Source organism: Saimiri boliviensis, chromosome 2 (genome assembly GCF_048565385.1).
Source record: "Saimiri boliviensis isolate mSaiBol1 chromosome 2, mSaiBol1.pri, whole genome shotgun sequence".
Lineage (NCBI taxonomy): Eukaryota > Metazoa > Chordata > Mammalia > Primates > Cebidae > Saimiri > Saimiri boliviensis.
Window position 1 is genome coordinate 219,191,755 of NC_133450.1, and position 25,117 is coordinate 219,216,871.

At 50.9% G+C, this 25,117-nt stretch overlaps 1 long non-coding RNA gene across 1 annotated transcript; it reads right to left on the reverse strand.

Annotated features, from left to right (window-relative positions):
- Window positions 1-7,487: 7,487 nt before the first annotated feature.
- Window positions 7,488-14,850, reverse strand: LOC141583786 (uncharacterized). The gene is made up of 2 exons (XR_012516678.1): window positions 14,735-14,850; window positions 7,488-9,770 (listed from the first exon to the last, which is right to left on the reverse strand). It is a non-coding gene; the product is annotated as an uncharacterized LOC141583786 (long non-coding RNA).
- Between the last annotated feature and the right edge of the window lie 10,267 nt (window positions 14,851-25,117).

The window sequence follows — 25,117 nt, forward strand, 5'->3', positions numbered from 1 at the left end:
AGACCCCTTTCCACTAGATCTAAGCGCCTTAAGATCAAGAACCCTTGTTCTTCATGTATACCTCTATGAATAGGGCAGTGTTTGGCACAAAATCGCCATATGTTAAAGGTTTATTCATTGAATTCATGTGAAGATGCCAGTCTTTCTCAAATTACTATATTCAGCTCAAATCACAATTTAAGCAAATCATACTTTAAAAAATCACATTATTTTCTAAAAATAAGCAAGATTTGTGGGGAGATTTGACCAAGTTATTCTAAAATGCTAAAAATGCTTATGGAAAAATAAAAGTGCCCAGTAGTTAAACATTTGGGGAAAAAAAGAAAATAGTAGAATGGGGATTCACTCTTTCAGCTACAGACACTGCAAGCTAATGAAAACAGTGCGGTGCTATCCCAGTGTAAGGCTTCACCACCGAGGAAATCGGATGTGGAATTTACGGACATCAGATTTCTCTGTGAATCTACAATGGTTCTAAATTTTTTTTTCTAGTTATGCCGTGTGGCATTGACCCTGAAATACGAAGATGTATGGGTCGGGGACGGTGGCTCGTACATGTACGGACGTGTGTACACGCTGCTGCGGGACATATACCTAGGGGTGGAATTGCTGGATCACAGAGGAGGCATATTTGCAGAATTAGTAAATATTTCCAAATAGTCTTCTAAAGTGGTTGCAGCCATTTACACTCACCCCAGCAATGACAGTTCCAGCTATTCCACATCCTTAACAAAATGTGATATTGTCCGACTTTACAATTAGCAGTGTTAGCAGATGTGAAGCTGTATTTCATTGCAGCTGAAATTTGCATATTCCTGTTGACTAATGAGGTCCGGCAATTGTTCTTGTGCTTACGGGTCATCTGTAAACCTTCCTCTGTGAAGACCTGGTAAGTCTTTCGTCCGTTTTTCTCCTGGGTGTCTGTCTCTTTCTTGCTTTATTCCTTATATTCCTTATGTATTCTAAAAGTGAGTCCCTTATCACAGAAACGTGCAAATATTTGGGCTGTGGCTTGCCTTTTCACCTTCTTAATGGTGTTTTGTTTTGGTTTGGTTTGGTTTTGGTCTTTTGAGACAGTCTGACTCTGTCGCCCAGGCTGGAGTGCAGTGGCACAATCTCGGCTCGCTGCAACCTCTGCCTTCTGGGCTCAAGCGATTCTCCTGCCTCAGCCTCCTGAGTCCCTGGGATTACAGGTGTATGCCACCACACCTGGCTAATTTTTGTATTTTTAGTAGTGACAGGGTTTCACCATGTTAGCCAGGCTGGTCTCGAACCCCTGACCTCCAGTGATCTGCCCTCCTCAGCCTCCTAAAGTTCTGAGATTACAGGTGTGAGCCACCACACCCAGCCCTTAATGGTATCTTTCAATGAACCAAAGTTATTAATAAGCATAGTCCAATTTTCAATCTTTTCCTTTATGATCGGTGCTTTCTGTGTCTTGTTTAAGAATCTTTGCCTTTCCTCCCAAAACTTTTTTTAAAAAGTTTGGCTTTTTCTCCTGCCAGTACCTTCCCTGGAAGATGAGTGAGGAAGGGTTTCTGGAGGAGGCAAGGTGTGCTCTGAGCTCTAGAGGGGGGCTGGGCTGGGCTGTGTTTCCTGCGGAAGGTAAGCACATGCCAAGGGGGAGGGTATTTCATTGTTCACTGGGCATCAGCAAACATTTATGGAGGAGAGCAAGGGTGGCCTTGTGTGTGTCATCACCACAGTCCTGCAGTTAGGGATGCCCCATTTAGCAGATGAGGAAACTGAGGCTCCAGAGAGTGCTCAGAAGCACATGGCCAGACAGGGGCAGCTCAGGGCCTCCAGCCCAGGCACATCCAGCTCCAATGCCATTCCTGATCATGGCCTGGATTATGCGCACCTGGAAGGAGGTGTCCTGTCCTGTGGGGTTAAGGTGAGGACAGCTCATCAGGTCAGACAGGCCCAGTTTAGGGCCCAGCTTAGTCATCTCCCTCCACGTGCCAGGGGCTCGGGCATAACAGCAGCCACCAGCCACCCAGGCTTTCTGGAGGAGGAATTGAACAAATCCTTTACATGCTTGGCCTGGGACGTGGCACATTGCCCGGGTGGGAGGGGTGCAGCAGAAGGCACTTGACCATGGGAAGCCCCACCTGGCCCCACGGCAGGAAGGGGAATTGAGGGTCTAAGGTCATGTGACCTGCCTCCCCCGACCTGTCCCCTGGCATTGTGCAGTGACTCAGGAGCACCCCTTGCTTGGAATCTGCTTCCAAGCTAAGCATCTGCTCCAGTCGCTCAAGGGAGCTTCCTGCTGGGGCCTCCAGCACCCCACCTCACTAACTAGGGGGCACTCCCTCGGGTGGGTCCTGGCAGGGGCTTAGACCACCTCCTGCAGGCCCAGGAAGAGGCACTGCGCAGCGAGGCAAAGCACCTTGGAGTCCCACTGCTCAGCAAGAGGGCCCCAGGTCTCTGGCCTGCTTTCTCCCCTGGAACACGAGGGTCCTGGCGCCTCCTCCCCTTCCAGGTTGCGGGGCAGGGTGGACGTCCAGGGCCACCCCACAAGAGGCCCTTCCCACCGCGCTGCCCGCCCCGGACTCCACCCTCAGACACGGATTCACACGCGGTCCGGCCGCGCGGGGGCGCTCGGCTCCCCGGCCCCCGCTGGGCTCTGCGGGAACGCCCGGTCCGCGCGCTGGGGATGCTCAGACCCCGGCACACACTAGGCGGAGCTCCACGGACTGGCGGAAAATCAATCCTTCGGCCCCGCGCCGCGGAGGTGTGTTTGGAAGGAGCCTAGCCCTCTGCGCAAGTCCCCGCCGCGCCCCCCTCCCCGGGATCTCACCCGCTGTGGCTTCCAGACCAGGGTGGCCACCACGGACGGCGGGCCGGGCCCAGCCACGCTTAAAAGGTGGGCTTGGGCAAGTCACATCAGGTGCCTCCACATTCACATACGGAAAATGGGGAGATCAACAGCCCCTCCTTTAAAAGATTGTTGAGAAAATTAAAAGGAGATGTATCACTAGTGCCCAGCTTCCAGGCCTTAAGCAAGCCACCTGCACCCATCCCTGAGCCTCAGTTTCCCCCAGCTGTAAAATGTGGATAAGGAAAGTCCTGCCCTCGGCGAGGTGCGGTGGCTTATGCCTGTAATCCCAGGACTTTAGGAGGCCGAGGCAGGCAGATTACCTGAGGTCGGGAGTTCAAGACCAGCCTGACCAACATGGAGGAAACCCATCTCTATTAAAAATACAAAATTAGCTGGGCATCATTGCAGCTCCTGTAGGAGAATCACTTGAACCCGGGAGGTAGAGGTTGTGGGGTTGCGGTAGGCCAAGATCACACCATTGCACTTCAGCCTGGGCAACAAGAGCGAAACTCCACTCCATCTCAAGAAAAATAGAAAGAAAAGAAAAACCCTCCCCTCACAGGGCCATTGGATAATGAAGCTTGGCCCACGCTTCTGGGTACCCTCCGAGCTCTCGGTAAATGGAGCTATTGAGGTCATGCCCGCCCAGCAGAGGCCCTGCCTGCAGTCCCAAGCCTGTGCCCAAATCCCGCAAGTTGTCATTTAGGAACCCAGGCCCCCCAGTTTGGGAGCTGGTGGCTTACAGTGGGTGCTCCCTCGGGTTCCTGGCTGTGCAGCCACAAGCGTCTGTGCAGGAGGCTTAGCGGCAGTGCCCCTCCTCTGGCTGCCCTGCAGGGCTCGCTCTGGTTGAGTCATCCAGCAAAATCACTCCACTTTTTGATACCATCCAGAAAATAAAAATGTCCCAGGCGCCTAATCCTTCCCTTCCTTTTGGCAACTTAAACTACCCTGAAACACAGCCAAGATATTGAACACAGTGTGAGCGTCCTCACCAGAACGTAGCCCTCCCGCAAAGCCAGCCTTGGGGACTCGTGGAGCAAAGCCACGTTCCTCCGTCAGACTCTGAACCCTGGCCCCCACCAGGCGGCATCTCAGCCACCTTCAAACCCGCCGACCTGAGGGGCACGCCAGGAACCCTGACTTCCTTCCCAGCTTGGGCTGTGCCGCCCCCAATCCTCCCCTGAAAAATATTTGAAATGGTCTTTGACTGAAATGAGATTAATCCTCAGTTCCCTGACAGTGTCTTTGGGCATGTGTTTTTATAACCTCCCTTTCAAATGAGAACCATTTGCCGCCGGGAAGCTGGGGAGGCCTTGCCCCAACTACTGGGCCACACATCACCGGCACCTGATTGAATGTCATGGACAGTGGAGGGGGCAGGGCTGAGGTGAGGGCCATGCACTCAGGGCCAAGTGTCCTCGGCTGGCCTTTGCCTGAGTCCCCATCTCCAGCCAGTAGTATAAGCTAGAGGATATGAATTCCAACCTGGATCCCCCACACCACAGTATGCCCTCGAGCCGGTGACTGCCTCTCTGAGCCTTGCTTTCCTCATCTGTAAAATGGGGGTGTTTATGGCCCCTGTCACTCAGGTGATGGGTTCAGTCCAGTGCCTGAAGATAACTGAGCCTTGATGTTTGATGAGGCTTTTGAACATAACCTCAGCTCCCTCAGAACTCCTGGTGGGAGGGCAGAGTCCCCCAGCCCCGCCCCAGGCTGGGGTCTTCCAGAGCGCGGCAAACAGTCATCCTGAATGTGGTTCGAGTCTCCTACTCTTCCAGACTTGCCGCAAAGAACCCGAGTTGCCATGCTTGCCTAGGGAGAGAGCTGTGCGTGCAGTGCCTCTGTGCGGGTCCTTTCATTAACTCTGAGCACTAGCTCGGTGGCCTCCTCTCCCGGCGCAATCCCCCGCCACCCCCACCATCCCAGGTCCTGTTTGAAGTTTGCGACACCACCACCCCCGCCTTCGTCTTCCTGCCGTCCCTGCTTGCTGAAGCAGCTACAGCCCCTTAGGGCTCAGCTGGGAGGGATTTATTGGAGAATTTCAATCATGGGGTCTTGGCTCAAACTTGCTTCCTCAAAAATCTCCCCAGAAGTTGGCTACATGTGAAACTGAGGCATGAAGAAAGGACTCGGATGATCTCAGGACTCGGAACCCCACCTGGGTCTGTCAGAATTCACAGCCCCTCACTTGGAGGAAGAGAGAACAGAACAGCAAGAAAGAGGCAGGTTCCTGGGACGCGGAGGTACCGGGCTGGGTTCACTTTTAAGGAGCTGCTTAGAAACAGTGTTTCAGCTTTGGCCGCCACTCCCGCCCCCAACCATGACGCTTGAGTGCAGGTGTCTGATCTCTGTGGTGTAAGCCCCCTGTTGTCTTAGGGTGGGGAAGTGTGGGACGGAATCCAGGTTGAGAGTCCTGAAGTGTAGAATCAGAAACTGTAGAATCAAAGTCACACTAGTGTGCCATTTTTCTTAAACCTCGTGGGTTCCCTCCCCAAAGGCATTCCCTGGGCAGCTTTCAGACTAAGGAGCCCACGCCCTTCCACGGGAGCCCAGCCAAGAAGGGTCCGGGACAGAGGCTCTATGCATGGTTCATTTTTCTCCCCTCTGGGCAGGGCTGACTCATTCCATTTCTCAGAGCGATCTTTGAAATGATGGATAAGCTGAGGCCCCCAGCTGCCGTGGCTCTGCAAAAAAAAAAAAAAAAAAAAAAAAAAACACCATCTTTTGCAGTTTCACATGAAGCCTCCTACTTCTTTCTTAACAAGTGCTGAAAATGGTACAAGCAGAAACACCCCGGACTCCCATGACCAAGGAGATGACCACATCAGGCTGCAGAGCTCAGGAATAGGAGCTAGCCGGCGAAGCGGTCCCGGGGCGAGCTGTCCGACCCCTCCCGGGACGCTGGGCCAACTGCGCTTTGAAGCGGTGGCTGAGGCTGCGGCGCTGGGGAGCAGTGGGACCAGGGGCCGGCCTCCCCGGCATGATGTACACAGATTGACCGAGATAAAGGAACCGCAGCTTCATCCAACTTGTGCTGAATCGCTCTTTTCAAAAGCCCTTTCAGATGGTTTCACTTCTCTGCCCGCTTTGTTGAAAGATGTAAAAATTTCAAACCACCGCAAAGTAAACATTTCAAAACCCTCTCTTTTCAAAATCCGTCGCATTTTCAAAAAAATCTCTTGAATTCCACCCCCCGCACCCCACTTCTTTTGCTGTCTTTGAATTGGAGTGTTTTTCATTAATTTAGAAGCCGTCCAGGTAAAGCTGGTGTTTTTGAGCCGTGTTTTACGGGCGGGAAGTAGCTTTGTTATTTAGTAGATGTATTAGATAAGTCGATGTCTTGTCAAAATCAAGCAGGTTTTCTTTATTAGGGTGAAATCGTAATGAACTCATCTGCTTCTAATATTTATAAAGAGAAGAGAGGCCATTAATTCTACTGCTTGTGAATAAAACCATCTGTGATTTCTTTCCATTTGATGGGTTTGGTTTTAATATACATTTTTCACAAATAAGCACAGAGATTTTTTGGTGAAAATGTCACATTCAGGATCTCATAAAGAAAGAATGCAAAGAGGGGAAAACTAAATGTTTTGTTAGCTAAGTAATTTCTCACCTTGCAGAGTGGGGAGCACTTGAGCCAACGTTAGCACATTAGGTGACAGAATCGCCGTTCCCCGCTAATGCGGTCCATGACATGTGACGAGGCAAACCTCGTCCGTTTTGAAGTTTGTTTTCCTTCGGGAATTACACAGTTCATTTAACCTAATGTGTCCTGACACTTGAATTATAATATTATGAGCTTCTTCGGGGAAGTAAAACAGTAGTTGCCTGCTTAAAAGCAAAGCAGAAGTTAATAAAGTGGGCAAAATGTCAAAGAAAGAGGGCTAATCGAATCATGGTGTCATTCTCTAGAGAAAATACAGTCAAGTTGTATTTTTTTTTTTTCCAGTGGAAATCTTGGATGCCTAATGACATATTTCTGTCCAGGAAGAAATTTGAACTCTGAAGCCAAACTTGATTAAACCCCAAACCAAGAGACCTTGCCCAATGGGACCACTCTGGGACTTTGACTTCTGGGTGTCGGAGCTTAATTAAAATATTCATCCAGCTGCTCTCCACTCACCAAGGGGGCCCAGAGGAATTAAACCAATAAGCTTAATTCTATTAGTTCACCTGCATATGTACATAGAGATGCGGAAGACCATTTACTGATTCAGAAAAAAAATCATCAGACCCACCCTGTAAATTCAGCGTGGGCAGCCATCACTGCAGCTGCAAAATCATCTCCCTAGCAGACGTAACATTCAGGAATCTCAACTCCCGACTCTGAACACACACAGCTATTTTTAAGACTCTTCTAAGAAAACCAAAATGCCAAACGGGTCAGTACAAGGATTTATGTGCATGCATGTGTATATGTTATGATTTATGTGTCACTTATAATCACACGTAACATTTACTTTGTGCCACAATGCTGAGCCTTTCACTTGTGTCTCAAGGAAACTGTCACGTCCACTCTAAAAAGTCAACACTATCATTACCCCCACTTGACAGATGAGAAAACTGAGGCTCCATGAGATGAAATGACTTGAAGCCCAGAATTCTCAGACCACAGAGTCTGCTGAGCATTTAATCCCTGGTAATGAAGGCTCTACTGAAATTTGGATCTTTTTTACATTTTAATTTATGTCGTATCTGCCATGTACACACCTAGTATAACATTTGGAAGGTACAGAAGCTGCAAAGTGAAAAGTCAGCCTCCCACATCAGCCGCCTGCTCCCCTCCCCACGGCAGCCACCACGGGTAATTTGTCTCTCCTTCCAGAGTGGAGGCTGATCCCAGCCAGTGCGCATGTGGCTCCTTTTGTAAAAACAGATACGGAGCCTAACAGGTTCGCGGCTCTGCAGCATTTAATAATATATCTTGGGAGAGTTCTCCATCTCGTTCCTTTGAAGACTACATGTCATTCCATTCAATAGAAGGAGCAGACTGACCCCTGTGCGATTGTCCATATTCAACCATTTTTGACCAGCAAAAGATGGCGATGTCACATGATTCTGCCCGATACCATCGTTGTTTACTGTATCTACTGTGATGGGCGTTTGGCTAGATGATTTCACATCTTTGGCCCTTATAAACAGTGCCATGGTGGGTATCTTTTGCACACCCCGATGGCTATTATCTGTAGGATAAATTCCTAGAGGTGCCACTGCCTCTGAGACCCTGGGTAAGTCGAGTTCCTTAACAAGTCGAGTGTGAAACAAAGCCGCGCGTTAGATGATTTCTGAAGCCCCTGGCGGGCTCTGCTGTTTTGCAAGAAGGTACCTCCCACATCTGTGATTCTGCATCATAGCTAGAGATTCCTCACCCTGACCCTGTGAATAGAACCACAGCTCAAGCCCAGGGTCCCCCAAATCCCTGTGGAAACAAATGTTGCCCACTAAATGCTAACTAACTCCCTGCTGGCCGAATTTGTCAACTAGAGAATGAGACATTTCCCGGTGATCAATACAAACGGAATAGAAATTTATCCTGGGCAACAGCAGCAAGACTTGGTTTTTAATAAGGGAACCTCCAGAGGATATTGCATTCCTATGACAACGGCTGACAGACCTTGATTTTTAGTGTCAGAAGCTGTTTGATGCAAAGGTCTGTGGCCGGGCCTGGCCAGGCAGTTGGGGGTGGTGGAGGGGGGCAGTGGTCAGGCTGGAGCCAGGCTGGTCCTGAAAGGCTGTTGCAGACGCCTGCCAGCCACCCCAGCCCATTGCCCATCCACGGCCCCTATGGGCCACCTGTTCACGAAGGCAGCCACATTTGCCAGCTGGGCTACAGGGGAACCAGCCAGGCCGGACAGCTAGCCAAAGATGACCGATAGTCACAGATCTGGTTATTTACGGCTTGCCCCTGGTCCCCAGTGACCAGGCAGCTCTCGGATAACGGCAGTTCATCTTAAACAAGACCAGGTACTTGGGCAGAGGTGGCAGAGAACACAAATGACCGTACTGATGATCTCTTTTCTTGCTGTAAATTAATCTGGTAACAGAGTGACTCAGAGACACCCTGCGTTACTTGTGGTTTGCAGTCTTCAGAAGGGTTAGCTACGAACTGCCCAGGACAAACTAGGATGTTCTGAAAACACGATTCTTGCCCAAACTGCTGAGATGACTCTGGGTTCCATCTCTTGATTCTTCTGCCTCTTTTATCTGCCAATATAGACCAGGGCTGGGAAGGACAGCAGAAACAGGAAAGCAGCTGGCATCAAAGCAGATAGGATCGGCAGTGATTTATTTCCAGCGATGTGATATTTTAGGTTATTGTTGTTGTTGTATGTGTGCAATAAATCATATTTTAAAGTATCCATTAATAGAGTGTTTTATTCTCAAAAAATAATTTTTTAAAAAATTCTTTCAAGTGGATGGGTTGTTTCTCAAGTTGCATCCTCAGGTTTTATTAAGAGATGTGACAATAAGAACATGCCAATAAATTTTTCCACTGGGAAATTTCACTACTTAGAAAAAGTCTCGTCCTTGTAAAAAAAAAAAAAAAAGTAGAAGAAAAACAAGAAAGGGAGCCTTAGAGACGATCGCTTAAAATACTTTGTTTGAATATATGTAAATGTATTTAGGCCTTCGGCTTTTTAACCACCAAATTCATGTTTAGGAATTTTAAGCACCACAATGAGGTTTCTCTCCGAGTTTCCAAAGGCAGCTTCAAAATTGCATCTACCAGAGCCTTCAAAATCAGGTACAGAGGTCCCCGAGGAAGGTCTTGGGGGATGATTTCAAGATTCCTCTGTGCAACACGGCAACACCCGGCCTGGCTCATGGGCGCTCTCCGACCCTCTGTTGAAAGCAACTGACTAGGCTGCGGCTTAAAACTAATCTTGTCCTCGGCTCCGTGGCAAGAGGTCAGCGGGCGAGTCTTCCAGAAGATGATCCCCAGCCAGATCTGGGGCTCCAAGAATATAAAAAGTTGTAAAAGGGCAGGGGAAGGGGGAGAGAGAACGAAAGAAAAAGAATAAAGGCAAAATTAATTTTTACAATTAAGTATATTTTTTCCATGTAGTTAATTTCCAGCCGCTCACGTTTATTGCACATTAATTATGCATACAGCTTTTGTGCGACTTAAAAAGTGAGGAATGTGATCCTTATTCTTTTATGGAGGCTCCAGCTGCCGTTCTGGAGGCTCTGCGGCTTTGGGTCAGAGGGGCAGGAGCCGAGTCCCCCTCTGCGAGCAGCCAGCAGCGGGCCACCTCACCCCCAGCCAGTCTGGGGCTCTCGGATTCCCCACCTTGACTTTCTTAAAAGCATTTCCTATAGTAGGGGTGGTGATCGGGGGCCGAGGGGGCCTGCAGGATTGGCTGGATGTGTTTCTGGGCCAAATCTTAGGGGAAGGACCCTGAACTAACCCCTGACCAGCCTCCCCCTCAGCTTGCCCTGGCCAGTATCCGTGTTCAACCCCGCTGACCCAGGCCTGGGTGTGAAAACAGGAGTGAAACGAACAAGGCCTTGGCCGGGAGGCATTGGGGGCACATGTCCTTCCTCCAAGCCCCTTTGTGCACCACAGGACGCCAAAGAAGTGGGAGTATTAACTGGGCTGTGAGATGCTTCCCCCAATCCCAGCCTCAGACTCCTGATGACCCCTCAAAGGCCTCAGGAAGGGCTGGGCAGGTGGCCCCTCTGCCCACATGCTATATGACACTAGACCAGTGCCACAGGCTCTCTGTGCCCTCTCCAAATCCTCATGGAAGTTCCTCTGAACAGCAGCAGGCCCATGCCTCTGTCCCTGGGAGAGCTCCGTGAAACTGACCCCCCCTGCATCCCAGCTCAGAACCCACCAGAGAGGACTCTCCCATACAAACAACAGGGTTCACCACTCGGCACATCCACAATGCGGGGTGCAGACAGCCCCGTCACCAGCTGCCCGAACTTCGGCCAAGAACAAAGACCCAGGAGCCCAGGACCCCTCGTCCCATCCACGGGGAGACCCTCTGGGACTCAAGAACAGTTGTCCCCATTGGACCAGGACCCTCGAGCTCTGCTCAGCGCTTGGCTCCCCATGTCCCCGGAAGCATGCTCTTCCTCCTCAGTCCAGGAGCCAGCCTGGGTGATTTTCTACGCAGATCCTGAGCAGACAGAGTCGGGACCCTCGCCCAGCCTCGCTGCCCCTACTGCTGGGCACTTTGGCTAAGGTGGCTCCCGCTCTCTGGTCCAGTTCTGCATCTGAAAATGGGATTCGGAATTGGACCCAGAGCTAGGTAGAGCATTATCTCTGAAGCACCCACCCAGTCTGAGCGCCCAGGAAATGGCCTGAGGGGTGGACACAGAGACCCATTTTACAGCTGAGGAAACAGACTTTCAGAGGCGAGGTGCCCTGCCCTGCCTGGAGGCGACAGAGCCAGATGTGCGAAGGCTCCTGGTGCTGTCCTGGGTCCCACCACCGTCAACCCACCAGGGTTTAGAACACAACCCCTGATGGTGGAGACGAGAAGTTAGAAGAGGAAACTCACGCAACCGGTCCCCCGTCCTACAGGGCGGCTTTTGCGGCAGGCCGGTCGGGCCTTCCACACGGCATAGGTGGCCGCTCCCACTCCTCATCTGAGCTCCCCAGGTTCACAACCACAAACCAGCCACCAGGCATCAGCTCCAGAAACAAAGACTGCAGCGAGCAGAGCCGGTTCGCTCCTGCCAGCCCGGCCCTGCAGCCGGAACAGATCCCACCGCAGCCAGCAGCCCAAGCTTCATAACCAGGGACCTGACGACAGCCCTGGCCGCCACCCCAACCCCTGACCCAACCGTGGGAGGGGGGCAGGGGCCTGGGCCACCCTTTTTCTTTTCTTTTTTTTTTTTTTTTTGGCTTTAATAAAAACTGCTCTCCCAACGGTCCTGCTGGGATAAACTGTTAAAACATCTCTCCCGTTCTCTTCTGGATCCTGCAGTGACTCTAGGACAAACTTGAAAATTAAATTGTCATTATAAAGAAATCAACCGTGCATAACAATAAACTACATGTTTAACATTTATGACTCTGTGTTCTGACAAACTAAAATGTGAAAACAGGCCAAAATTTGGCTTTCATAAAACAATTTCTCATCAAGTTCTTTCCTTTGACAAAATGCCTCTGTATCGTTCCTGGCTGGTGAGACTTGCTGCAAACCAGTAGCATTTCCAGAAACGGGTCTGGGGTTTGAGGCTTGTGTGATCCCCAGAGCCTCCCTCTGGCTCTGTCAGATTTCCTCTGATTGACAATATGCACTCCTAGTGACAATAGTCTAGCTTTCCCAGTAAACGGCAGCGAGCAATCACATCACCCAGGGACAGGGGTGGGTGTCACATCATTCAGAAACAGGAAACCTTACAAGGCAGCCAGTCACAGGCACCAGAACTCTGGTTTGTTTGTTTGTTTGTTTGTTTTCTAACTGTGGTAAAACACAGATCATGCAAACTTCACCCGCTGAACCATATTTAAATGTACAGTTTGTGGCTTAAGTACCTTCACGGTGTTGCGCAATCATTGCCCCATTCATTTCTAGAACTCACCGCATCTTGCAAAACTGAAACTCTGTCCCCACTAAATAAGAACTCCCCACTCCTCCCTCCCCTAGCCCTGGGCAATCTCCATTCCATTTTCTGCCTCATGAACTTGACTTCTCTGGATACCTCGTATAACTGGATTCATTCTGCAGTGCCTTTTTGTGACCGGTTTTCACCGAGTGTAACACCCTCCGGGTTCACCATGTTATAGCACGTGTTTGAATTTCACCCCTTTTTAAGGCTGAATAACATTCTGTTCTCAAAGTCCCATTTCTAACACTACACAGAGCACAGACCCGCATTCCGACATGAGAACACACCCAGATTGGCATCTTAAGACAACCATACATGCGCCTAAATGCATCCCTGCTCCCTCCAGTCTCTCGTGCACACGTGAGGACCACCCTTTTGGACCTGTGAGGTCCTCAGTTACACCCACGGATAAATGCAGTCACACCACAGCCTCCATCTGCAGCTCTCACCTGGGCACGCCCCCATGCACAGCCCACATCAGAAGGGGTTGTGGGAAATTTTGGAGACTCCTGGGGACATCACAGCTGGAGGGTCCCAGGGACCCATCTCAGCCCTGGGTGGAGGCGGTTATTTCTGCACTTGAACCCCTCCCCGTCCCTATCTCCAGGTCCCCTCCCCAGAGTAAAGGAAAGGACACTCGGCACCTCGGCAGGCGCCCTCGCTCCCCATCCAAGCTTAGCTTCCGCGCCCCAAGGGAAACTGAGGACTTGGTGAGGGAAACAACCGTCAGCCCAGGTCTCACAGAGATTTGAGCCCAGATCCAATCTGCCTGTAAGCCTAGTAAACAGTAGTGAGCAAAATGTATTCTAACTTGTGAAAGACAGAACATTTGTGAGGATGGGGCCAAGCTGGAAAAACAGGACCCTCTATGCCCAGGAGCATGAATGGGGTCCCAGGGGCAGCCTCTGGCCTGGGACGTGTTCCCTGTGCACACCCCGAGCACCTACTGTATACTAGCATGGCACCCTGCTCTCCCGGAGATCTCAAACTTTGGAATGGGAGTGTCATTCCATCCTCCTCCAGCTGCCCCACAGGGGGACCAAGCTCAAAGGAAGCTCTGCGAACGGTAACACAACACAGCACCTCCTGGTCTACCAAAGATCCCGAAACTGATGCCTCGACTCGTTCGCAAAACCCCTCCGTCTCCAACCACTGTTGTCTTCAGATGTTAATGGTGGTGTGGTTAAGAGAATATCCTTATTCTTAGACATGCGCACGGAAGTATTTAGGGATGATGCCTGAAATTTACTTTCAAACTGACAGCAAAAAAAATACATAGCTCCAGAGATGTGTCTACACATCTATGTAGTTACGTAGTTATGCGTGTCAGCTCACGAGGGGCTCTGAGAGTGTTCCTTGTATTCTTCCCTCAACTCTTCTATATGTCTGGATATTTTTATCATAAAAATGTGGGAAGAAAAATCCCTCACCCTCACTGTGCCCATCCTGTGATCACCCCTCTCCCTCTGCACCCTGTCATCATGAAGTGACCAGGAAGTCCAAGAGGCTATATCAATGGCAGGACGTTGAAAGAATGTTCTGCTGGGTTCACAGGCAGGAATATGCAACTCCCTACCTCCCAGCAGAGGCGTGTGGCTCAGCCCCCAGCTGCTGAAGGAGCTCTTTAGGACGGGAGCAGGAAGCTGCCCCAGGGTGGCTTCCCCACCACACGCCATCCCCAGGGACCCACAGACAAACAGGAGGGCTGTCCCCAGCCCTCTCTCCTTATGGTCTAGCTGTGCTCCGGGGTGTCCCAAACAGCTGTGAAGTGTGTGGCACAGAATCCATTGCTCATCAGAACCAGAAACCGGCCGGGCATGGTGGCTCATGCCTGTAATCCCAGCACTTTGGTAGGCTGAGGTGGGTGGATCACTGGAGGTCAGGAGTTCGAGACCAGCCTGACCAATACGGTGAAACCCCGTCTCTATTAAAAATGCAAAAATTATCCAGGCGTGGTGGCATGTGTCTGTAGTCCCAGCTACTCAGGAAGCTGAGGCAGAAGAATCGCTTGAGTCTGGGAGGCGGAAGTTTCAGTGAGCTGAGACCACACCACTACACAACAAAGCGAGACTCTGTCTTTACAAAAACAAACAAACAAACAAACAAAAATCAGAAGCCCCTCCGTGATCGCAGGACCACGTCTCTTTCACTCTTATTGTCTCCCCAGTGCCAACCCAAGGCTTAGCACAGAGCGGGCACTTGGAGTAAATTAAAGCTTACGGCCAATGTTCTCCCTTTCACAAATCAGAACACATTTCAGGTCATTCCTCACAGCCTGCCAGCCTGCAGAGATAAGAGGTGAACAGCCCGCAATGAGTGGGACCCTGGCCACCCCCACCGACTGACCTGGGCGGCTGCAGCTGTGGGGTGAACAGATCACAGCCGGGAGGAGGCTGAGGAGCCTGGAGAAAAAGCCTCAAGAGCCGAAGCTGGAATCAGGGCAGGAGAAAGGCAACTGGAGTCCGAGATGGAGGCGGGCCAGGGCCAGGCTGTTCTGGAGCTGCCTTTGACCCCAGGACACCTTCCAAGTGAGGACCCTGGGACTGGGACCAGGCAGCCTCTCCCTGGCCGCTCAGTGTCTGCCAGCTGGGAATGAGGCCGCCCAGACCAGGAAGAAGCACCAGAGAGGGTGTTTGTTTTAATCATCGGAGATCAAAGACAAGACCCACCGGCTGGTGGTTCTCCTGGGGTAGCCAGGCCCTTTCCTCTCCTCCTGCCCCAGAGTGGCTGACTCCAAACCCCTATTCCTTCCAGAGAGGTCCCCCAGGGCAGCCGGGGCTCAGGGAGGCCTCTGGACACTGCTCTCCCAGAGCATAGGGGAGGAAGTAGGGATGGGTGTCCAGAGACCTCAGAGCCTGAGGTCTTGCTGATGTTATGGCTGTGACCTCACAGAAAACTCAGTCATGGGTAAGAGAAACCAGAGAGGGATGGTGCAGCTAGAGAACCGCCGTGTTCAGGGGGCCAGCTAAGGCTCCCCACCTTCAGGAAGGACAGTGATTGAGAGCAGGACCCAGGGATGACAGACTTGGTTCCATTTGGCCTCTGAGCAGTGAGCCACCTACTTCTCGGAGCCTCTGTTTGTCCTTCTGGAAAAGGGGCACACGGGTGCTACTGCCATGAATAGCATGTGTCAAATACTTGGCTCAGAGCCTGGTGCGGAGTGAGTGGCCTGTGGACAGCCGGAGTTCCTGTCATCAGTGCTGTTAGCCTGCAGGCACTCATGACGCGAGGGACCTCCTGGCTGCTGCTATTCGCTGAGATGCATTTAAGGTGATGCTTCCTCCGGGGGACCGGCAGAAACTGGGTGATTGGCAAGTGGGTCTGGATATCGAGCCCCGCAAAGTGTCCTGGGCCAGTCACACCCCCACCCGGGCCTGCCACCTCCCTGCCCCACACGCCTGGGTGCCCCAGGAGGTGGGCTGGCCTGTACCGCCCGAGGACAGAGGCCAGCCACTTTGTCCCTGCTCTGTTTGCCATGAAAGAGCAAAACCACCACAGGGTTCAAAGGAAAAGAGGAAAACCCAGTAACTCGTCCCAGACGGTGTGTCCGCTTTATCAAAGCTGATTTCAGGGAGCGAAGTTCCCACCAGGAGAGGCCACAGCCTCATTAGAGAGTTCTGGGAATGATGAAAAGCCAGGCCGACGTGCACATCCCTGGGACAATCAGGCCTTGTCCCTCCACCGTCAAAGGCAACCTTGCTGTCTCTGCGCGCATGTGCGCACGTGAAAGGGTATGACAGTCTCTCCCTGGGTCTCTCTTCCTCCTCTTTGTATTTCTTTTTGGGTCTCCCCATCTTTCTGTTCTCTCTTCTTTCCATCCATCCTTTAACCCCTCCTGGCACCCACACACTCTGCACGTTTGAGATGATCCCTCTTCTGCCAGTGGGTACTCACACACGTCCCAGACCAGATAAAACCTGCCCCAGGAGACCCCACTCTCGTGTCCTCAGAGGAGGCCCCAGACACTGCCCCTCGCCACCAGACACTCAGCTAAGCCAAAAGATGGGAATGGCGCAATCACTGCTACTGATTCCTTCCTCTGAACTCTTAATTCTCCCCATCCTGAGGACAGAATGCAAACTATTCCCCCACAGCAAACTCTGGTTTCCGGATGCCTCTGTTGGATGCAACAGGGTCTGAGCAGAGATTCTTCTCCAAATCCCGACTAGCAGCCTCCCCCTTCCCCCAACCCTGTGGAACGTTTCTTACCCATGGCAGGAGTTACAAGCAAGGCAGTAACACATTCCTCCACACCCCGGATGCTGCCAGGGCCTTAAGCTGAGAGGCGTTCTACTGTCCAGAGACATGGACTTATCTCGGGGATGCCACCCCAAATCGATCCACGCCCCAAATGCATTCAACGCAGGCCTACCCGGGCCTGCCCACGCTGCCAGCACCCTGGCCCCTGGCACCATGAAAGGTTCCTAGATCGGACACCACCACGTGTGAGATGCAGATTCTTACATCAGGCAGTTACTGGAGGGGATCGGCCTGTTCCTTTAAGTGAGAAGGCAAATTCTACATACTTGTTTTTGTCATAACACTGGAGGAAACGGCGCAATATTTTCGAAATTAGAAACAGCCTTGGGTCTCTGCCCCTCGCTGATGGTACTCGGGTATTAATCCATTAAGGCAATCAAAAGAGCTTAAATAAAAGTCTGAAGCCTGCAATATACATGTCAATGAACAAGCGGTAAAACTTCCTGAAAAGGTGATTTCAAAGCCATATTGCCCACGCTTGGCAAATTGCATATTTAATTATTTTGTCAGTCCCTCTTTCTCCTCTAATCTTTGGAGAAAATGCCTTTGACCATGCGAAACCAGTTAGAATAATTAAGGTGCGATGGAACTAGGTGTCGGCTGATTTCTCAGAAAGATGCCATCCTCTAACCTGGTATGAGATGTGTGCAGGCCCCAGAAGGCAGACAGCATTGTAATGTCTCCCTTTCTATAGAAAGATCAAAGGTCTTTTGCCCCTTTCAAGATGTTTGTAGAATTTGTTTCCCAATTATCCCACATTTGCGCACTGGGACATCCTAGTTAACTCTTTGATGGCACCTCTGGAATTGGGCCGTAATTGACATCAAGCCGCACCTCCCGGCTCCAGGCTGGAGGCTGAGATTTCGATCTTGGGTCTGTGCTCAGAGAGGGAAGAGGATGGATGGGAGATAGCAATGGGGTACAGGTTTCGGATTTTAGCCCCTTCGGTTCCAGCCCCGCTCTGTACTCGGTGATCTGGACTCTCCTCATCAGTTCAGACTTGGTAATCTTGGGAAACTCCTCCCGCTCTGATTCTGGTGTCATTTGGGCCTCGAATTTGGCCTTTGAGAACCATTTTAAAAGCAAAGCCTGAATTCCTTTGAAGTCCATTCTGGAAAGAAAATATATTGAATACATTATTTTCCCACAGAAGAATATTTCTCCTGGTCCGGGAAGATGTTTAAAGAAAAAAAAAAAGCCATTAAATATTTGGGGAAAGTAAGAAAAAGTGGTCAAGATTTGGCATTGTAGTTATGGCATTTTTTTAAAAAGCCCACCCATCTGCACACTGATAGTTATGGCATTTTGAAACTAAATGGGATTAGAATAGCACACTGAGGTAGAAGGTCAAATGTGAAAATATTTTAGAGAAAATCTCCTATAAAGACTTTTCTAATGTGTAGTTTATTTACTTTTCACGTTTCCTTTTTTCATGTTCTGTTGATCTTTTTCAACTCTGCAAATATTTTTTCCGGATTGCTTCGTTCAAACAATTTGTCTTCAACATCTTTGTCTTAGCGTAAGAAAGAGAGAGGGAAAGAGAAAAAGAAAGAGAACAAGAAAAACCTTTCTGAATCTCTTTAAATGTAAATACCATGACTTTCTTGGAAATAAATGTTTGGAAAAGCTCTCAACAACTTGAAAAATGAAATACTATTGATACAGGGAACCATATTCCCAACGCTGCTCCAGGAAATTTCTTTGATATTTTGTCTTATTCTGTCCTTCCATTTTAACCCTTAAAAATTCACCTGTGTCCTACAAGTTTTAAATTGAGGCAATGAGGTCCCAGAGGCATCAGAAGGAAAAGCTTCCCTTACGATGCTAGCTGTTTTCCATATCCTTCCAGAGAAACGGGAGATCTCAGAGGCTGTACACCGGCACTGCTACACCTTCTACAAAGAGCAAACTTGAAAACTCCGCATTTCCCTGATAAATAATTCCCCTTCTGAGGAATTCCACCCCCCATTCCAAGTCCCCTCCAAAAATACATATTGAAAGAAAAAAATCACAAGGAAATGCATTTTCTGCTCTTTGCAACAGGAAAGGGCTGGTGACGGCTTACTGGTGTCTGCATGAGCTGAGAGCAAGTAGCTCTAACCTGGGTTTCTGCTGTCAGAGAAGGGGCCTGGAGGGTTCTCCCTGTGAGGAGATGGGGTAGCCCTGCTGGGACCCTGGGGATTGCCAGATTTCGAAAATAACAATATAGGACGTCCCATTAAATTTGAATTTCCGATGAACCGGCAATAATTTTTTTTTTTTTTTTTTTTTTTTTTTTTTTTTTTTTTTTTTTTTTTTTAGATGGAGTCTCACTCTGTTGCCCAGGCAGGAGTGCAGTGGCAGAATCTTGGCTCACTGCAATCTCTGCCTCCTGGAGGCAAGTGATTCTCCTGCCTCAGCCTCCCAAATAGCTGGGATTACAGACACCTGCCACCACACCGGACTAATTATTTTATTTTTAGTAGAGATGGGGTTTCGCCATTTTGACCAGGCTGATCTCAAACTCCTGACCTCAGGTGATCCGTCTGCCTCGGCCTCCCAAAGTGCTGGGATCACAGGTGTAACCACTATGCCCAGCCAGGAATAAATTTCTTTAAGCGTTAAGTATGTCCCAAAGGTTGCATGGAACTTATTTATACTAAAAACTTATTCCTGGTTCATATGAAATTCATCTGCCCTGGTGCATCCTGTATGCTATCTGGCAACCCTAGTCTTGGGTTCCAAATAGGGTCCAGCAGGCTGAACAGGGTCATCCCAGTTTTCCCACCTAAAAGCAAAATTGAGTCCATGAAGAAAAGAGTGCTTTGTGCTGGGCTGGAAACACTACCTGTCCCGCCATCAGCTTGCTGTGTGACAGACTCGTCCCATCTGCTCTCTGAGCCCCAGTTTTCCCATCTGTGAATTGGAGGTTGGGTGAGGTCTGAGGCCTGCCAGAGGGAAGGAAGTCGCCCAGCTCTGCCAGCCCTGCGTGAGTCCTTCTGGGTCTCACCAACTCCTCTCTTTGCAAGCCTCCCAGGTTAGTGACCCCGTCCCTGCCTTACGATAAGGAAGCTGAGGCTCCGAGGGAGGAGGTGCCCGGCTGGGTCGCCCAACAAGCACGCAGACACAGACACTGAGAAATTTCAGTTGGATTTTTTTTTAAGCACCAAACTGTTCTCTGTGGGGAGAGTAGGGACTTTGTAGGTTCCTTGATGTTTGCTTTACCGTTTACTACCGTGTGTTTTGATGACTGGGGATAGAGGATGAATTTTTTAGAAACTTTGGCTGCTCAAAGTCGGGACTTGTGTGCCTGGCTCTCCCCAGCCAGCTGGGGTCCAGGGCCCCAAGACATGGGGTTTTCCAGACCTCTCACCTCCTGCACTGAGCCTGGGGAAATGGCCTCAGAGGCTCCTGTGAGACCTCGGATGGCCTGGCCATTCTGGGGGGGCCCCCGCCCCTGCTCCGTACTACACGGAGGGCTGGGTGGGGCACAGGGGTTAATTCAGATCGTGTTGGCAGACGAGAATGCCGCTTCTCCAGGGAGTGTCCCCATTCCCGCTGCACACAAAGGGCATCCTGCGCCAGGTGCTGGTATCACCCTCCTGGCCAAAACCCAGTTAGGGGCTGCCATCCTGTTTCTTAAGCTCCTCAGAGGATGGTTCTCCCATCGTCTCAGCTGAAACCCTCCTTCATTCAGCCAGTTCTTTTTCCTATCCTCCTCCGCTCCCTCCTGCTGTAGCAGCAGCCTTTTTGGTGCTGCTGGGCCTCCAGGGAGACAGGGAACAGCTGGTCAGCATCTGGTCCTCTCCATTAGCCAGGGCCCTGCCCCCTGGGCCTTCCGCTCCCCGGGCAGAATAATCCTGCTTCCTCTAACCTTTCGGCTGGATCCCGTGCTCCAGGGCTTTCATCATGTCCGTCTTGCCTCTGAAGCCACTCCAGGCTCCCTGGCCCTCCTGCGGCTTCTGTTGGGCCAGGCCAGGCGGGCCAGCCAGGGCAGGGGCAGAGGGTGAATGACCCTCTCCCCTCCCAGCCCAGAGAAGCAGGGGAGGGGGGTGCAGCCCTGTCTGGGGAAGGAGGCAGATGTCTCAGCTGTGCTAGGTTCTTCCTACTGCATGGGAGCCTGAGCTTGTCTTCTGGAAAACAGGGACTTATGCCCTTTCTCCAAGCTTTGGTAAGAGGGTGCCATGCAGTGACACAGGTAGAGGCCCTGCCTCTGTTCCAGGCCACCCTGAACTTCTCTTCCCCCATTGAATGACCTGGGCCAAATGACCTCACTTCTCAAACCTCAGCTTTTTCACCTATAAAGGGGTAGTTAGGATGATTCCAGAGATAAAGTCCTAATGAGCCTGGCCCTGGCCCACAGCCAGAGCTGTGCGGGACTCATATTTTCAGTGACAGCATCGCCGTATTATCCTTAGTCATCCCAGGACAGGAATGTGCCCACCCCGGGGCTCAGCTGTCTGGCTTTGCTCGACCCTAGAGTCCCTGGATTCTGAACCTGTTGGATTCTGCGGCTGCCTGCTCCTGCCTGGGGAAGGAGGGGGCCTGTAAACATGGCCCAGTCAGCTCTTCCTCCTCACCACTTCCAAAATCCACTTGGGGATCTCCTCTTTCCAGAAGCTTCCGAGGCCCCAGTGAGATGTCTCAGCCAGCCACAGGGCCACAGGAGAGCTGAATCCCCCTTCTCTCCCTGGCTTGGGTTGCTTTGTGCCACCCTGTGAGTGGGGTGTGTGTGCCCCAAGCCAATATGGGCACCTACAGACGAGGCCTGGTGAGCTGAACCGTCCACACTCAGCATTTACAGACTTGAACGAAAACCAAACTCACAGAAGCTCCAGCCACCACCCAGGCCTCAGGTCACGTCCCTCAGAGATCCACCACCGTGAAGGTGTCCCAGAAACACCAGTTGTTGCTTGTTCAAAGATGGCATCAGCTGTCTTTGATTTAAAGTGATCACCTCATCCCACCCCTCAGTTCTCAGAGGCACCTCATTCTGGAAAGAGCTGGAGAGGCCATCTTGCTGGTCCCCTGCCTGACCTGGGCCATCCCCCCCATCCTCCTCCCCACAGGCCTCCGTGAACCTCCAAACCCCAAGTCTTGCTCTGCAGATCACGGGGCTAGGAATGAGCCCTTGGTGGCATCCGAGACTTCCCCTGCCACAAAGTACATCTGCCCACAGACCCCCAGCACCTCACAGTCCACTTGGTCATTTTTTTTTTTTCTAGTGACTGAGCTACAGTGTATTTTCCTAGCAATCGTTTTTAACATTCCCGAAAATTGCCCTTAAGACACACAAAGTGCATTTTGAATGAATCTCACTTGAGAGGCAAGTTCCCTTCTCCCTCTATCTCAGTTATTAAGAAAATAGGAAGTTAAGTTTGTCGATGATCCCATTTCTGCAGCAGATTGTCGCAGGGGTCACTCTCCGAAAACGAACAAGAAAAGAAAACCAAGAAATAAAACAAGAGAACGTCTTGGTGTGTTTGCAATTCCTGCCAGGGTGTGTAGGTTTGAGGGTGGAATTTTCCAGCCTCAAACAGCCCTGAGCCCCAGGCTCCCCCAGGCTCCTTCAGGTCCCTCAGGTTGCATAAGTGGGTCAAGGCAGCAGAGTCAGACCTTACCTGCGGGCGTCCCGAGGGGCAGGCTGGGCTCAGGAGCTGAGCACGCCAGGGCTGGGCCGCAGAAGGTGAAGGCGCGGTGCGTGGAGGCCCTATGTGGACAGGTGCACGGGCCCATCTCTCTCCGAGGCGCTACCTGCGGTTTACTGGACGTTTATTAGAAGCTCACACAATATCATGAAGCACCTGCAGGCAATAAAATCCCTTACATGTGTGAGGCCTTGAGGAAATTAACGGCTCCTCCCTGGGGATGCATATTTTGTGAAGATGTTTATTACAGATGAAGTGCTCCCGGGGCGGGACATTAACAAGTTGTAGAGTGATAAAAGGATGTTTATCCTTTCTCAGTGACAGAAGTAGGAAGAAGGCTTTCACGGAATCTATAAAAGACCGACTTCCTAATGAATTTTCTTAACTCTTTATTAATGGGGATGGCTGAGTGGAGTCGGTGTCCGTGGTGTGCTTCGCCATTGGACAAGGCGGTATGGAGCAGGAGAAGGGGTGTGGGCCCCCCCAACCCCATGCCGGATCCAGAGCGCATGAGACGGCTTCAAGAGAGAATCTCAGGCCCGGAAGCCCATCCGGGAGTGTGCTTGCTCCAGTGAGAAAGGCACTGCCCCAGGAAACTCATTTGGAGGGCCCTCGGGGTGATGGAGTGAGTCAGGCCAAAAGGCAGGTTCTGAGCCCCACTTTTTAACCCCCTGTGTCCCGCTCCAGCCTGCAGGCCATTACTGAGATGAAAGCCTGGAGAATGCCTTTGGACCACGACTGCGGAATCTAATTGAATTATGAACGCAGTTAAACGTCTGCTTCAGAGAGGCAGGGCTCACTTTCAAGATTGGATGCTTCAGGAGTTAATGGGCTATTTGAACAATATAGGCCGAGAGCCGAACACAGGTGGGCTGTGTTAATAACTTTATTTAGACTTGCTTTTTTTTCCCCCTTTGAGGCGCACAAGCCTTCCATTAATGCATTCATTAGAGTTTATGGGCAGGCTCTGGTTTTCTCCTAATGACACTGTCCAGACCCGGCTCCCAGCTAATTGAGGCCAGCTGCCCGGCCACCCCGCCCCAGCCTCAGGACCGGGTGTCACGAGGATTAGCTATGGGGCTGGGGCTGGTGTATCAGGGGGAGGAGCCCTGCCACCCTCTCTAGGTACAGGAGGGGAGGGGTCAGGGACACCCCAGCACCACGCAGGCCTCTGAAGGAGCCCAGATGGGTGGGCTTCCATCCCAACGCCCCTGGGACAGCCTCTGCCACCACCACTGTGGCCCCCTCCTGGTCCTCCTTCCCTCTGCAGTCACACTGATGTTCCAAGAGACCTGTCCAACCCCATCACACCCTGCTCAACAGCGCACTGTGGCTCCCCACTGCCCTCAGAAGAAAATGCGGACTCTGCCTCTGCATCCAGCATTCTTCTTGTGGGCTCCAGGCTCCTCTCACTCTCGCCTGGTCCTGGTAGCAGATGCATCCCTGCCTCCCTCCTCTCCTTGTTGTGGGCCGACAGCCAGCAATGCTTCACCCTCACCCACATGGACCCACCCTCTCCCAAACCCAAAAGGCCCAGTTCCAATGCTTCCTCCTCCAGGAAGCCTTCCTTTTCTGCCTGGATTGGAATCCTATGAATGTGTGTATGTCTTATCTTCGGTCTCTCCTTCCACTAGACCATGAATACCTTGAGGGCAGGATCCAAGTTTGTTATGAGTATTTAAAAAAAAACAATAACACACCCAGGCACAGTGGCTCATGCCTGTAATCCCAGCACATCAGGAGGCTGAGGCAGTCGGATCACTTGAGTTCAGAAGGTCGAGACCAGCCTGGCCAACATAGTGAAACCCTGTCTCTACTAAAAATACAAAAATTAGCCAGGTGTGGTGGTGGGCACCTGTAATCCCAGCTACTCAGGAGGCTGAGGCAGGAGATTACAGTGTGCCGAGATTGCACCACTATACTGCAGCCTGGGCTATAAAATGAGACTCTGTCTCAAAAAACAAAGATAAAAGTAAAAATAACACACAAGTGGTCAGGTCCCCACTTATGAAGCATTTACTATATGCCAGTTGCTTTGTAAGCATCAGCTTATTAAACCTCCACGGCACCCAGAAGGAATGTTTTATTGTCCCCATTTCACAGATGAGGAAACTGATGCTCAGGGACAGAACGTTGCTTGCTCAAGGACACCCAGTTCTACCACTTACCATCAGGGTGACCTCCCTTCCCCTCCCTGACGACTGCATCTGTATAATGAGATTGTAGCAGTGGCATGCAGGAATCAGTCCATGTCAGCTTGCAAGAGCTGCTTGTTTCAAGAATTAATGTTACGAGCTGGTTGTTAAACACAGCCTTTATTAAATATTTAAATTATGTAAATGTAAATAAATGACATTCAAATCAAAGGTAATAAACACTTCAAACTCATCCATTCCTATACATTTCCTTCATTTTCCTATCCTCTATGCCCTTGAGCATGGTGGGGAGGGGAGGGGAGGGGAGGGGTAGGAAAGGGAGGGGAGGGGAGGGGAGGGGAGGGGTAGGAAAGGGAGGGGAGGGGAGGGGAGGGGAGGGGAGGGGAGGGGAGGGGAGGGGCTCACTGAACATGTGTTGACAACGTGAACTAAAAGATACAGTGATATTAACAGAGTGAATGTCCTTCCACAAAAATTCAGAGAATACTTGTCAAAGGTAAGCTTCTGCAGGGTGCTAGAGATTTCATCCCAAACAAAACAAACATGGTCCCTGCTCTTGTGGCTCTCCCACTCTACAGTTGGGGAACTTCCAGAAGTTAGGGGTGGCCAGGGTAGCAAAAGAGAAGTAAAGAATAGTAAAAGCTGAAGCAGAGTAAATCATGCTGCAGCTTTAATGTCACGCTAGA